Source organism: Haliotis rufescens, unplaced genomic scaffold (genome assembly GCF_023055435.1).
Source record: "Haliotis rufescens isolate VD_foot unplaced genomic scaffold, xgHalRufe1.0.p SCAF_1, whole genome shotgun sequence".
NCBI lineage: Eukaryota > Metazoa > Mollusca > Gastropoda > Lepetellida > Haliotidae > Haliotis > Haliotis rufescens.
In genome coordinates, this window is record NW_025963779.1 from 37,846,311 (window position 1) to 37,860,255 (window position 13,945).

A 13,945-nucleotide genomic window follows, 5' to 3' on the forward strand; every position below is an offset into this window, starting at 1 on the left:
TTTAAACGTATGCGGATTTACACGCCCACGTCGTCGCGAAAACAGATAATGTTTTTGATATTCCGAACGACGATAATACACACTAAAAAATCAATATGTGATGACTTCTTAATAAACAATAACTTCAAACTTATTTACAAAACAGTTAAACAGTGAAACACCAGTAAAACGTGCATATCGACGCACAAAATAAAAGCAATACACTTCAACATAAAGCATTTCCGACCCACACGGTCAGCGTCTCCAGTCGTTCCCAGATTGATTACGGCGGACTTATCGTTTTCTGTGTTCCAACTAGCTATTTTAACTTCGAATCGTGATGTCAAATCCCATTTTATCTTTTTTTAGGCGAAAGTTTTTTAATCATGACTGGCTTATTATGGCTATCTGATTTGACACCTGGTAAGAAGAGTATTAAGTGCTTGTAGATATATCGAATGTAGGCTGTCATTAGTGTGTTGGTATTGTTCTTGGTTTATGAAGTTGTGGAGGTGGGGGATCGAAGGTGTACCGTTTTGAACTCGATGCCATTGGTAGAAGGTGGGAGGTTTTACGTGGACCGGATGGCCTTAAAGGGCTTGTCTCCTGCCTGTGTCTGTATTGCCTCAGTGATCTAACACACGTATCCGTCCTCTGTCTATATTGCCTGGCCGATCTAGCATATGTGTTCATCCTGTGTCCGTATTACCTGAGTGGTCTAACACATGTGTCCAAACTGTGTCTATAATGCCTGGATAGGCTAGCACATTTGTCCATCCCCTTCTCGATGGTTTGGCACATGTGTCCATTCTGAGTGTATGCTGCTAGGATGTCCACCCTGTGTCTATATTGCTAGGGTGGTCCAGCAAATGTGTACACCCTGTGTCTATATTGCTAGGGTGGTCCAGCACATGTGTCCACCCTGCCCTCGATAGTCTAATATATGCGTCCATCCTATGTCTATATTGCTAAGATGGTCCAGCACATGTGTCCATTCTGTGTCTATGTTGCTCGGGTGGTACATCACATGCGTCCATCCTGTGTCTTTATTGCTAGGGTGGTCAAGCACATGTGTCAATCCTATGTCTATATTGCTAAGATGGTCCAGCACATGTGTCCATTCTGTGTCTATGTTGCTCGGGTGGTACATCACATGCGTCCATCCTGTGTCTTTATTGCTAGGGTGGTCAAGCACATGTGTCAATCCTATGTCTATATTGCTAAGATGGTCCAGCACATGTGTCCACCCCGTGTCTATATTTCTAGCGTGGTCCAGCACATGTGTCCACCCCGTGTCTATATTGCTAGGGTGGTACATCACATGTGTCCATCCAGTGTCTTTATTGCTAAGATGATTTAGCACATGTGTCCACCCTATGTCTATATTGCTAGGGTGGTACAGCACATGTGTTCATCCAGTGTCTATATTGCTAGGGTGGTACAGCACATGTGTCCATACTGTGTCTATATTGCTAGGGTAGTACAGCACATGTGTCCATCCTATGTCTATATTGCTAGGGTGGTACAGCAAATGTGTCCATCCAGTGTCTATATTGCTAAGATGGTACAGCACATGTGTCAATCCTATGTCTATATTCCTAGGGTGCTACAGGACGTGTGTCCATCCAGTGTTTATATTTCTGGGAGGGTCCAGCACATGCGTCCATCCTATGTCTATATTGGTAGGGTGGTCCAGCACATGCGTCCATCCTATGTCTATATTGCTAGGGTGGTACATCACATGTGTCCATCCAGTGTCTTTATTGCTAAGATGATTTAGCACATGTGTCCACCCTATGTCTATATTGCTAGGGTGGTACAGCACATGTGTTCATCCAGTGTCTATATTGCTAGGGTGGTACAGCACATGTGTCCATACTGTGTCTATATTGCTAGGGTAGTACAGCACATGTGTCCATCCTATGTCTATATTGCTAGGGTGGTACAGCAAATGTGTCCATCCAGTGTCTATATTGCTAAGATGGTACAGCACATGTGTCAATCCTATGTCTATATTCCTAGGGTGGTACAGCACGTGTGTCCATCCAGTGTTTATATTTCTGGGAGGGTCCAGCACATGCGTCCATCCTATGTCTATATTGGTAGGGTGGTCCAGCACATGCGTCCATCCTATGTCTATATTGCTAGGGTTGTACAGCACATGCGTCCATCCTATGTCTATATTGGTAGAGTTGTACAGAACATGTGTCCATCCTATGTCTATATTGGTTGGTTGGTACAGCACATGCGTCCATCCTATGTCTGTATTGCTAGGGTGGAACAACACATGTGTCCATCCTATGTCTATATTGGTAGGGTTGTACAGCACATGTGTCCATCCTATGTCTATATTGCTAAGATGGTACAGCACATGTGTCCATTCTGTGTCTATATTGCTAAGATGGTACAGCACATGTGTCCATCCTGTGTCTATATTGCTAGGGTGGTCCAGCACATGCTTCCATCCAGTGTCTGTATTGCTAGGGGTGTACAGCACATGCGTCCATCCTATGTCTATATTGCTAGGGTAGTACAGCACATGTGTCCACCCTGTGTCTATATTGCTAGGGTAGTACAGCACATGTGTCCATCCAGTGTCTATATTGCTAGGGTAGTACAGCACATGTGTCCATCCTATGTCTATATTGCTAGGGTAGTACAGCACATGTGTCCATCCTATGTCTATATTGCTAGGGTAGTACAGCACATGTGTCCATCCTATGTCTATATTGCTAGGGTGGTACAGCACATGTGTCCACCCTGTGTCTATATTGCTAGGGTAGTACAGCACATGTGTCCATCCAGTGTCTATATTGCTAGGGTGGTACAGCACATGTGTCCATCCTATGTCTATATTGCTAAGATGGTACAGCACATGTGTCCATCCTGTGTCTATATTGCTAGGGTGGTTCAGCACATGTGTCCATCCTATGTCTTTATTGCTAGGGTGGTCTAGCACATGCGTCCATCCTATGTCTATTTTGTTAGGTCGGTCCAGCACATGTGTCCATCCTATGTCTTTACTGGTAGGGTTGTACAGTGCATGTGTCCATCCTATGTCTATATTGCTAAGATGGTACAGCACATGTGTCCATCCTATGTCTATATTGTAAGGGGGGGCCAGCACGTGTCCACCCAATGTCTATATTGCTAAGATGGTACAGCACATGTGTCCATCCTGTGTCTATATTGCTAGGGTGGTCCAGCACATGCGTCCATCCTATGTCTATATTGCTAAGATGGTACAGCACATGTGTCCATCCTATGTCTATATTGGTAGGTTGGTACAGCACATGCGTCCATCCTATGTCTATATTGCTAGGGTGGTCCAGCACATGCGTCCATCCTATTTCTATATTGGTAGGGTGGTCCAGCACATGTGTCCATCCTATGTCTATATTGCTAAGATGGTACAGCACATGTGTCCATTTTATGTCTATATTGGTAGGTTGGTACAGCACATGCGTCCATCCTATGTCTACATTGCTAGGGTGGTCCAGCACATGCGTCCATCCTATGTCTATATTGGTAGTGTTGTACAGCACATGCGTCCACCCTATGTCTATATTGGTAGAGTTGTACAGAACATGTGTCCATCCTATGTCTATATTGGTTGGTTGGTACAGCACATGCGTCCATCCTATGTCTATATTGGTAGGGTTGTACAGCACATGTGTCCATCCTATGTCTATATTGCTCAGATGGTACAGCACATGTGTCCATCCTATGTCTATATTGCTAAGATGGTACAGCACATGTGTCCATCCTATGTCTATATTGCTAGGGTGGAACAGCACATGCGTCCATCCTATGTCTATATTGCTAAGATGGTACAGCACATGTGTCCATCCTATGTCTATATTGCTAGGGTGGAACAGCACATGCGTCCATCCTATGTCTATATTGCTAGGGTGGAACAGCACATGCGTCCATCCTATGTCTATATTGCTAGGGTGGAACAGCACATGCGTCCATCCTATGTCTATATTGCTAGGGTGGAACAGCACATGCGTCCATCCTATGTCTATATTAGTAGGGTTGTACAGCACATGTGTCCATCCTATGTCTATATTGCTAGGGTGGAACAGCACATGCGTCCATCCTATGTCTATATTAGTAGGGTTGTACAGCACATGTGTCCATCCTATGTCTATATTGCTAGGGTGGAACAGCACATGCGTCCATCCTATGTCTATATTGGTAGGGTTGTACAGAACATGTGTCCATCCTATGTCTATATTGGTAGGTTGGTACGGCACATGCGTCCATCCTATGTCTATATTGCTAGGGTGGAACAGCACATGTGTCCATCCTATGTCTATATTGCTAGGGTGGTCCAGCACATTCGCCATTCTGGGTCTATATTGCTAAGATGGTACAGCACATGCGTCCATCCTATGTCTATATTGCTAGGGTGGAACAGCACATATGTCCATCCTATATCTATATTGCTAGGGTGGTCCAGCACATGTGTCCATCCTATGTCTATATTGCTAGGGTGGTCCAGCACATATGTCCATTCTTTGTCTATATTGCTAAGATGGTACAGCACATGTGTCCATCCTGTGTCTATATTGCTAGGGTGGTACAGCACATGTGTCCATCCAGTGTCTATATTGGTAGGGTGGTCCAGCACATGTGTCCATCCTGTGTCTATATTGCTAAGATGGTACAGCACATGTGTTCATCCTGTGTCTATATTGCTAGGGTGGTACAGCACATGTGTCCATCTTGTCCTCGATAGTCTAGTATATGCGTCCATCCTATGTCAATATTGGTAGGGTGGTCCAGCACATGTGTCCATCCTGTGGCTTTATTGCTAGGTTGGTCCAGCACATGTGTCCACCCTGTGTCTATATTGCTAGGGTGGTCCAGCACATGTGTCCATTCTGTGTCTATATTGCTGGGTTGGTACATCAAATGTGTCCATCATGTGTCTATATTGCTAGGGTGGTCCAGCACATGTGTCCATTCTGTGTCTATATTGCTAGGGTGGTACAGCACATGTGTCCATCCTTTGTCTCTGTTGCTAGGTTGGTCCAGCACATGTGTCCATCCTGTGTCTATATTGTTAGGGTGGTCCAGACACATGTGTCCATCCAGTGTCTATATTGCATGGATGATCTAGTATATGTGTCACCATGTGTCTATATCGCTAAGATGGTCTAGCACATGTGTCCACCCTGTGTATATATTGCTAGGATGATATAGTAATATGTTCATACTGTGCTCGATGTTCTGACACATTTTTCCATCCCGTGTCTAATGTGTCTGTATGGTCTAACTCATGTGTCAATCCGTCCATCCAATCCCCTGCACATTTTTGGCCTAGACTGTTTAGTGGTCTAGCAAACCTGTACCTTTAGGACATTGACATTTATCGCCTGTATATATATTTTAGGCCTTTGCTGTATCAATGGTCTGTATCATTATTGGGCCTAATGTCACTTTGTGTTTGGGGTCTGCAGGCCACATCTGACAATGCACTTACGGACACTCCCTTATCAACGTGTGGGCATGCTAACACCATCTCCATTTACTGTTTAAACTATTGAGACCATGTATCTGACACTGCTCAAACGCCAGCAGAATACATAAATGGGGTAATTCATCAATATTGACTAGCATGTGTTCCTGTTTCAATACTGACAATGGAACTTTAAGGACACGTATTGTATGTCTTCGACGTCGTGATCATCACATTTTGTTTATTGATCCCGGGCATCTAGGATGGTGGCTCAGGTTTAGAGATAGATAGATCCACGCATCATATATCAAACTACAGGCAAACAGACTTATTCTTTGCGTGACGAGTGTTTCGAAAAAAAATATCAACTACTTGCAAGCTTATGTGACATTACCAGACGCACCAAAGTGGAACCTGACATACGTTCCAGTTGGACGCTGGTTGAAGTCTCGCGAGTCTCGTTACTATTACGCGAGAATATGCTAATTGATTACTACGTCCCACGTGGCATCAACGCTCTACCCGGGGATTACCTGACCTTCTCCTATGTTCACAGGGATCATAATTACGAATTTGAAATTCGATAGGGTTTTCATTTCACCGACAATCCACTCATCGAGGTGATTGATGGGTGTTTTTGCAATAACATTAAACGTAAACCAGCGCACTACACCGACTCATGTTGGATATCCGCCATTGTTGCGGTTTTATTGGAATTATATGATTCTGCAATCCACAGTGGACGGGTTGTCATATATCCTAGTGCAAGGTGATAGAACATGCCCTGGACCTGTTGGGGAGCGGGTTGGTTAAACATTGATAGGGTCAGGGCTCCCCTACCGTCAGCACGTCGGCAGTCATAATAACGTGGCGGTTTATGTCTGTGTGCAGTCACACAGTTCGACTTCTGTGTACACGGCAATTACTTCCGATCTCATTAAAATCAGATCTTAGTGCTCTCTACCGCCACACAAAGATCTGAGGACATCCCATCACAGGCCACGTCAGAACGACCTTTCATCCCACCAATCAGAGCGTCAACTACGAGAAAGTCCGAATGTGTTTTCTAATCATACAACCTCGAAAAGGTTAACACGGGGCTTTCCGAATGACAGTTACTGGCTATACGACTGAATTCGTCAAAATCCTCGTCTATATCTCGTTTCAGCGGGATAAACATTTAAAACGGAAGAGACTTTCCATAGTCGGTAGACCATATACAATCTCGACCATCTGTTCCAGAATTTTCTTTTGTTCATTTTCCAAATTTGGAATCGATAACTTTGTCAAAATATTTTTCAAAGCGGAGTCTGTTTTGAAACGAGTGCTGTAAAGCTCGAAAAAGCTGCTTTCAGATTGGCTAATGTCGACTTCAGGTTAGTCATTTCATTGGTCGGCCAAAGTTCGCGAAAGGTAGTTCTGGCGTGACCTGTAATGGGATCTCCCCAGATCTACTTGTAGCGGTAGCGGGAACTGAGATAGGATTTTAATGAGATTGTAATTTCTTCTGCCAGAACAAGATATCCATTGATGCTTCTGAAGCAATGTTATGGCTTCTACATTTTATAAACGGTTCTTGAAACCAAGATGTCTATGTGCTTCGATCCTAGATTATTTCAGCAGTTATTTTATTCAAGCAATCCTTGGGGGAACTATTTACAAGGCATCAAAATTTTGTCGATCATGCGCTTAGTTCGTAAGTCAGTGTCACGTTTCAGACAAACGTCAATTAGCATTTGAACACGTCGTAGAAATTGGTCAATCAAAATATCGTAGACTACGTACATTAATCTTCGATAACGTCGTAGACGACGTTCATCCGTATCTAATAACGTGGTAGTGTACGTGAATAAACCTCTGATAAGCTAACGTCGCGGATTACGTACTTGGGTCTCTCATAATGTCGTAGACTACGTACACTAATCTCCAATCACATCGTAGACGTGGACATGCATCGCACAAAATGTTATAGACTATGCACGTCAACCTCCAATACAGCAGACCTGATGCTGTAGATCACGTGTTTCAATCTGCGGTTAAAAGGAAGTACACTGCCTTTGGTCCCATGGATTTTGAGATATCTTACCGACCACTTTTGATTTCACAGCAGTTCCGTGACGATAATATGGTCGGCCTCAACATGTCAGTGTCTGTGTGCTATTGTGCTGGTGCCTCATGGTCGTTTGTTTAATGAAAAGCGAGCAATCAACTGCGGCAGCGGTATTATTTACCCTTTTATCATCGTGCCCTGTCTTTGTTTGTGAAATGTGTCTGTGATTATTTATAATATCGACTACTGTCGTACATATAGTTATATAAATACAACGTTTTGGTTGCTTCCTTAAACTTTTCCCAAATGCGTAGGCGAGACATTGTCGCTATTTGTGAGGTCGTATTGTAGCATGCAATTAGTATTTAGTTGGTGGAACGAGTTTCGGCATACGTGTATTCATTTGTCCAACTATATCTTGAACATACATGCTACATAATTTATAAATCTATACGAATGGCCTTAGTCCATTGTCATTAACATACACTGACTCATGCTTGCTGATGGGAATGACATGAAACAGTTGTCAGTCACACAAGTGATCATGTCGCCGGTATGAGTGGCGTTAAGCCGCTGGCATGGAAATATACTGCTTGCTGTTGACGTTAATCCAATAACTCAATGTAAACTGCCGGGCAAGAGATAGTATACACCCGTGTTTGATGGTGACTAAGATTTTAACAAACAAGAAATTGGTTAATCGACGATTTGATACTGCTGTCATTGTTGTGTTCTCGACATTTAGTTTGTAGTGTTTCGACGACGGTTTTCAGCCCAGTAATGTTTTGAGAACCTCCAAATTTCTTTTGCCCGGCTGTTTGTCATGCCCGTCGATACGAGTGATGTTAACCCTCTGGCATTAACATATCATGTATTCCCGATGAAAATAGGAGTGAAGTAGAACCATATCTTGTCATTGTGCATCGTTTCGATCGAGAAACACCCTTTTCGTTATCTCGTTTTCATGCATGAGTGACGTTACCCAATCGGTGGATGAACATTGATAATTCACTCATTGCCGAATCTATTTAACTACTTAACTACTATTCTATTGGGGGAGGTCGGGTAGGCTAGTGGTTAAAGCGTTCGCTCGTCACGCCGAAGACCCGGGTTCGATTCCCGACATGGGTACAATGTGTGAAGCCCATTTCTGGTGTCCCCCGCTGTGATATTGCTAGAATATTGCTAAAAGCGGCGTAAAACCATACTCACTCACTCACTATTCTATTGTCACCGTTTTACAAATTTGACATGATCTAACAACTAAAGCTATAACAAGTATGCTTTTAAACTCAATTTATTTTGTTGGCGACAGCAGTTACCGAAACACCATGTATATTTTGTGGACTTCAGTGTTGTATTTGTCAGGAGAGAAGTGGGCGTTTGATGTCATTTTCAGATTCCGCATACGTCTCTTTGTCAAACATCAGCTTTATATTAATATTTTCATATTTACAAAAAATCTGAATTATGCGAAACTCCATTGTCGTCACTATAGTCATAATCCGAAATGAAAGTAGAAACAAGTAAATTATCCGACACATCTACATCGCGTTAATCAGAAATATACAAATATATTTATCACAGATAGAGCTGAGTACGACATTATGGAGCTATACAAATTATCATGGCACGTGTTAGCATGACGATCCCCCGGGGCACTGATGAGATTGAGGGTAATCTATTGCCAAGTACACTGGACCGGAATATCCACAATGGAATCTACATTAACCTGTCTGTATATTTAATTAGTCAAATATGTGCATCCGCTAGACAAATAGAGAAAGACCGGGGATACCCAAAGGTCAAACTACAGGTTGTGACGGTGGCAAAACACAAGATCAACGTTTGAAATGCATCAGCCACACTGGATTCAACTTGATAAAAAACGAGAAGTGGACATGAAATGTGTATTCATGTCATTATATTTGTCCCTATTTATTGGCAGACTTATTTATTCTGTCCAGTATTAATTGAAACTAACGTATTTGAAGCGCGTGTCTTGTCACCGTTAGAGAAAGAATCTATACATCAGACATACTGTTGCAATGACGTGGTTGCAGTTTGTGATCGATATGCAGGCATTTAACCGGTATGCCATGTTGACGTGCTAATGCAACTCTACCAGTGTTCAATGCGATCCTTTTTGTCTACGTGCTACTCATGCAGAGGGAAGGAATGATGTACCCGGGTAGAGTGGCAGACACACTGCACTTGTAACATAAACATTACACACTGCACTTGTAACATAAACATTACACACTGCACTTGTAACATAAACATTACACACTGCACTTGTACCATAAACATTACACACTGCACTTGTAACATAAACATTACACAGTGAAGTTGTAGCATAAACATTACACACTGCACTTGTAACATAAACATTACACACTGCACTTGTAACATAAACATTACACACTGCACTTGTACCATAAACATTACACACTGCACTTGTAACATAAACATTACACAGTGAAGTTGTAGCATAAACATTACACACTGCACTTGTAACATAAACATTACACACTGCACTTGTAACATAAACATTACACACTGCACTTGTAACATAAACATTACACACTGCACTTGTAGCATAAACATTTCACACTGCACTTGTAACATTACACACTGCACTTGTAGCATAAACGTTACACAATGCACTTGTAACATAAACATTACACAATGCACTTGTAACATAAACATTACACACTGCACTTGTAACATAAACATTACACACTGTACTTGTAACATAAACATTACACACTGCACTTGTAACATAAACATTACACACTGCACTTGTAACATAAACATTACACACTGCACTTGTAACATAAACATTACACACTGCACTTGTAGCATAAACATTACACACTGCACTTGTAACATTACACACTGCACTTGTAGCATAAACATTACACAATGCACTTGTAACATAAACATTACACACTGTACTTGTAACATAAACATTACACACTGCACTTGTAGCAGAAACATTACACACTGCACTTGTAACATAAACATTACACACTGCACTTGTAACATAAACATTACACACTGCACTTGTAGCATAAACATTACACACTGCACTTGTAACATTACACACTGCACTTGTAGCATAAACATTACACAATGCACTTGTAACATAAACATTACACAATGCACTTGTAACATAAACATTACACACTGTACTTGTAACATAAACATTACACACTGCACTTGTAGCAGAAACATTACACACTGCACTTGTAGCATAAACATTTCACACTGCACTTGTAACATTACACACTGCACTTGTAGCATAAACGTTACACAATGCACTTGTAACATAAACATTACACACTGCACTTGTTACATTACACACTGCACTTGTAGCATAAACATTACACACTGCACTTGTAACATAAACATTACACACTCTACTTGTAACATAAACATTACACACTGCACTTGTAACATAAACATTACACACTGCACTTGTAGCATAAACATTACACACTGCACTTGTAACATTACACACTGCACTTGTAGCATAAACATTACACAATGCACTTGTAACATAAACATTACACAATGCACTTGTAACATAAACATTACACACTGTACTTGTAACATAAACATTACACACTGCACTTGTAGCAGAAACATTACACACTGCACTTGTAGCATAAACATTTCACACTGCACTTGTAACATTACACACTGCACTTGTAGCATAAACGTTACACAATGCACTTGTAACATAAACATTACACACTGCACTTGTTACATTACACACTGCACTTGTAGCATAAACATTACACACTGCACTTGTAACATAAACATTACACACTCTACTTGTAACATAAACATTACACACTGCACTTGTAGCATAAACATTACACACTGCACTTGTAGCATAAACATTACACACTGCACTTGTAACATAAACATTACACACTGCACTTGTAACATAAACATTACACACTGCACTTGTAACATAAACCGTACACACTGCACTTGTAACATAAACATTACACACTGCACTTGTAACATAAACATTACACACTGCATTTGTAACATTACACACTGCACTTTAAGCATAAACCGTACACACTGCACTTTTAACATAAATCTTACACACTGCACTTGTGATATAAACCATTCTCACTGCACTTGTAACATTAAAAGTACACACTGCACTTGTGACATAAATCTTACACACTACGCATGTAACATTAACATTACACACTGCACTTGTAACATAAACATTACACACTGCACTTGTAACATAAACATTACACACTGCACTTGTAACATATTGATTGCACTTGCACTACACACACGTTACTCACTGCACTTGCACTATACACATTACTCACTGCGCTTGCACCACACACACACGTTACTCATTTCACTTGCACTACACACGTTACTCATTGCACTTGTACAACAAACCCGATACTCACTGGACTTGTACTACATACGTTACTCACTGCACTTGCACTTCACATTCGTTACTCACTGCACTTGCACAACACACCCGAAACTCATTGCACTTGCAGTGCACATACGTTACCGATTGCACTTGTACAACACACTCGTTACTCATTTCACTTGCACTACACACGTTACTCATTGAACTTGCACAACACACTCGTTACTCACTGCACTTGCACAACACACACGTTACTCATTGCACTTGCACAGCACACCCGAAACTCATTTCACTTGCACAACACACTCGTTACTCACTGCACTTGCACAACACACACGTAACTCATTTCACTTGCACTACACACGTTACTCACTGCGCTTGCACTCGACTCGTTACTCATTGCACTTGCATTACACACGTTACTCATTGCACTTGAACAACACACCCGCTACTCGTTGCACTTGCACTTCACACACGTTACTCACTGCACTTGCACTACACACACGTTACTCATTGCACTTGCAGTGCACATACGTTACCGATTGCACTTGCACTTCCAACACGTTACTCACTGCACTTGCACAACACACCCGATACTCATTGCACTTGCACTTTACATACGTTGCTCATTGCACTTGCACATCACACGTTCCATATTGCACTTGCACATCACACGTTATTCATTGCTCTTGCACATCACACGTTACTCATTGCACTTGCACTTTACACACGCTACTCCTTGCACTTGCACATCACACGTTCCATATTGCACTTGCACATCACACGTTACTCATTGCACTTGCACATCACACGTTACTCATTGCACTTGCATCTTACACACGCTACTCATTGCACTTGCACATCACACGTTACTCATTGCACTTGCACCTTACACACGCTACTCATTGCACTTGCACATCACACGTTACTCATTGCACTTGCACTTGCACACGTTACTCATTGCACTTGCACTTCACACACGTTACTCATTGCACTTGCACATCACACGCTACTCATTGCACTTGCACTTCACACACGTTACTCATTGCACTTGCACTTCACACACGTTACTCATTGCACTTGCATCTTACACACGCTACTCATTGCACTTGCACATCACACGTTACTCATTACACTTGCATCTTACACACGCTACTCATTGCACTTGCACATCACACGTTACTCATTGCACTTGCACTTGCACACGTTACTCATTGCACTTGCACTTCACACACGTTACTCATTGCACTTGCACTTCACACACGCTACTCATTGCACTTGCACCTTACACACGCTACTCATTGCACTTGCACATCACACGTTGCTCATTGCACTTGTACCTTACACACGTTACTCATTGCACTTGCACTTCACACACGTTACTCATTGCACTTGCACTTCACACACGTTACTCATTGCACTTGCACATCACACGTTACTCATTGCACTTGCACTTCACACACGTTACTCATTGCACTTGCACTTCACACACGTTACTCATTGCACTTGCATCTTACACACGCTACTCATTGCACTTGCACATGACACGTTACTCATTGCACTTGCATCTTACACACGCTACTCATTGCACTTGCACATCACACGTAACTCATTGCACTTGCACTTCACACATGTTACTCATTGCACTTGCACCTTACACACGTTACTCATTGCACTTGCACATCACACGTTACTCATTGCACTTGCACATCACACGTTACTCATTGCACTTGCATCTTACACACGCTACTCATTGCACTTGCACATCACACGTTACTCATTGCACTTACATCTTACACACGCTACTCATTGCACTTGCACACCACACGTTACTCATTGCACTTGTACCTTACACACGCTACTCATTGCACTTGCACATCACACGTTACTCATTGCACTTGCATCTTACACACGCTACTCATTGCACTTGCACATCACACGTTACTCATTGCACTTGCGCCTTACACACGCTACTCATTGCACTTGCACATCACACGTTACTCATTGCACTTGCACTTGCACACGTTAC

At 42.1% G+C, this 13,945-nt stretch overlaps 1 protein-coding gene across 1 annotated transcript in view; it reads left to right on the forward strand.

Annotated features, from left to right (window-relative positions):
• The window catches only part of LOC124135727 (kelch-like protein 20), a 105,713-nt gene that overhangs the window by 23,599 nt on the left and 68,169 nt on the right, over positions 1-13,945 (forward strand). The window lies entirely within an intron of this gene.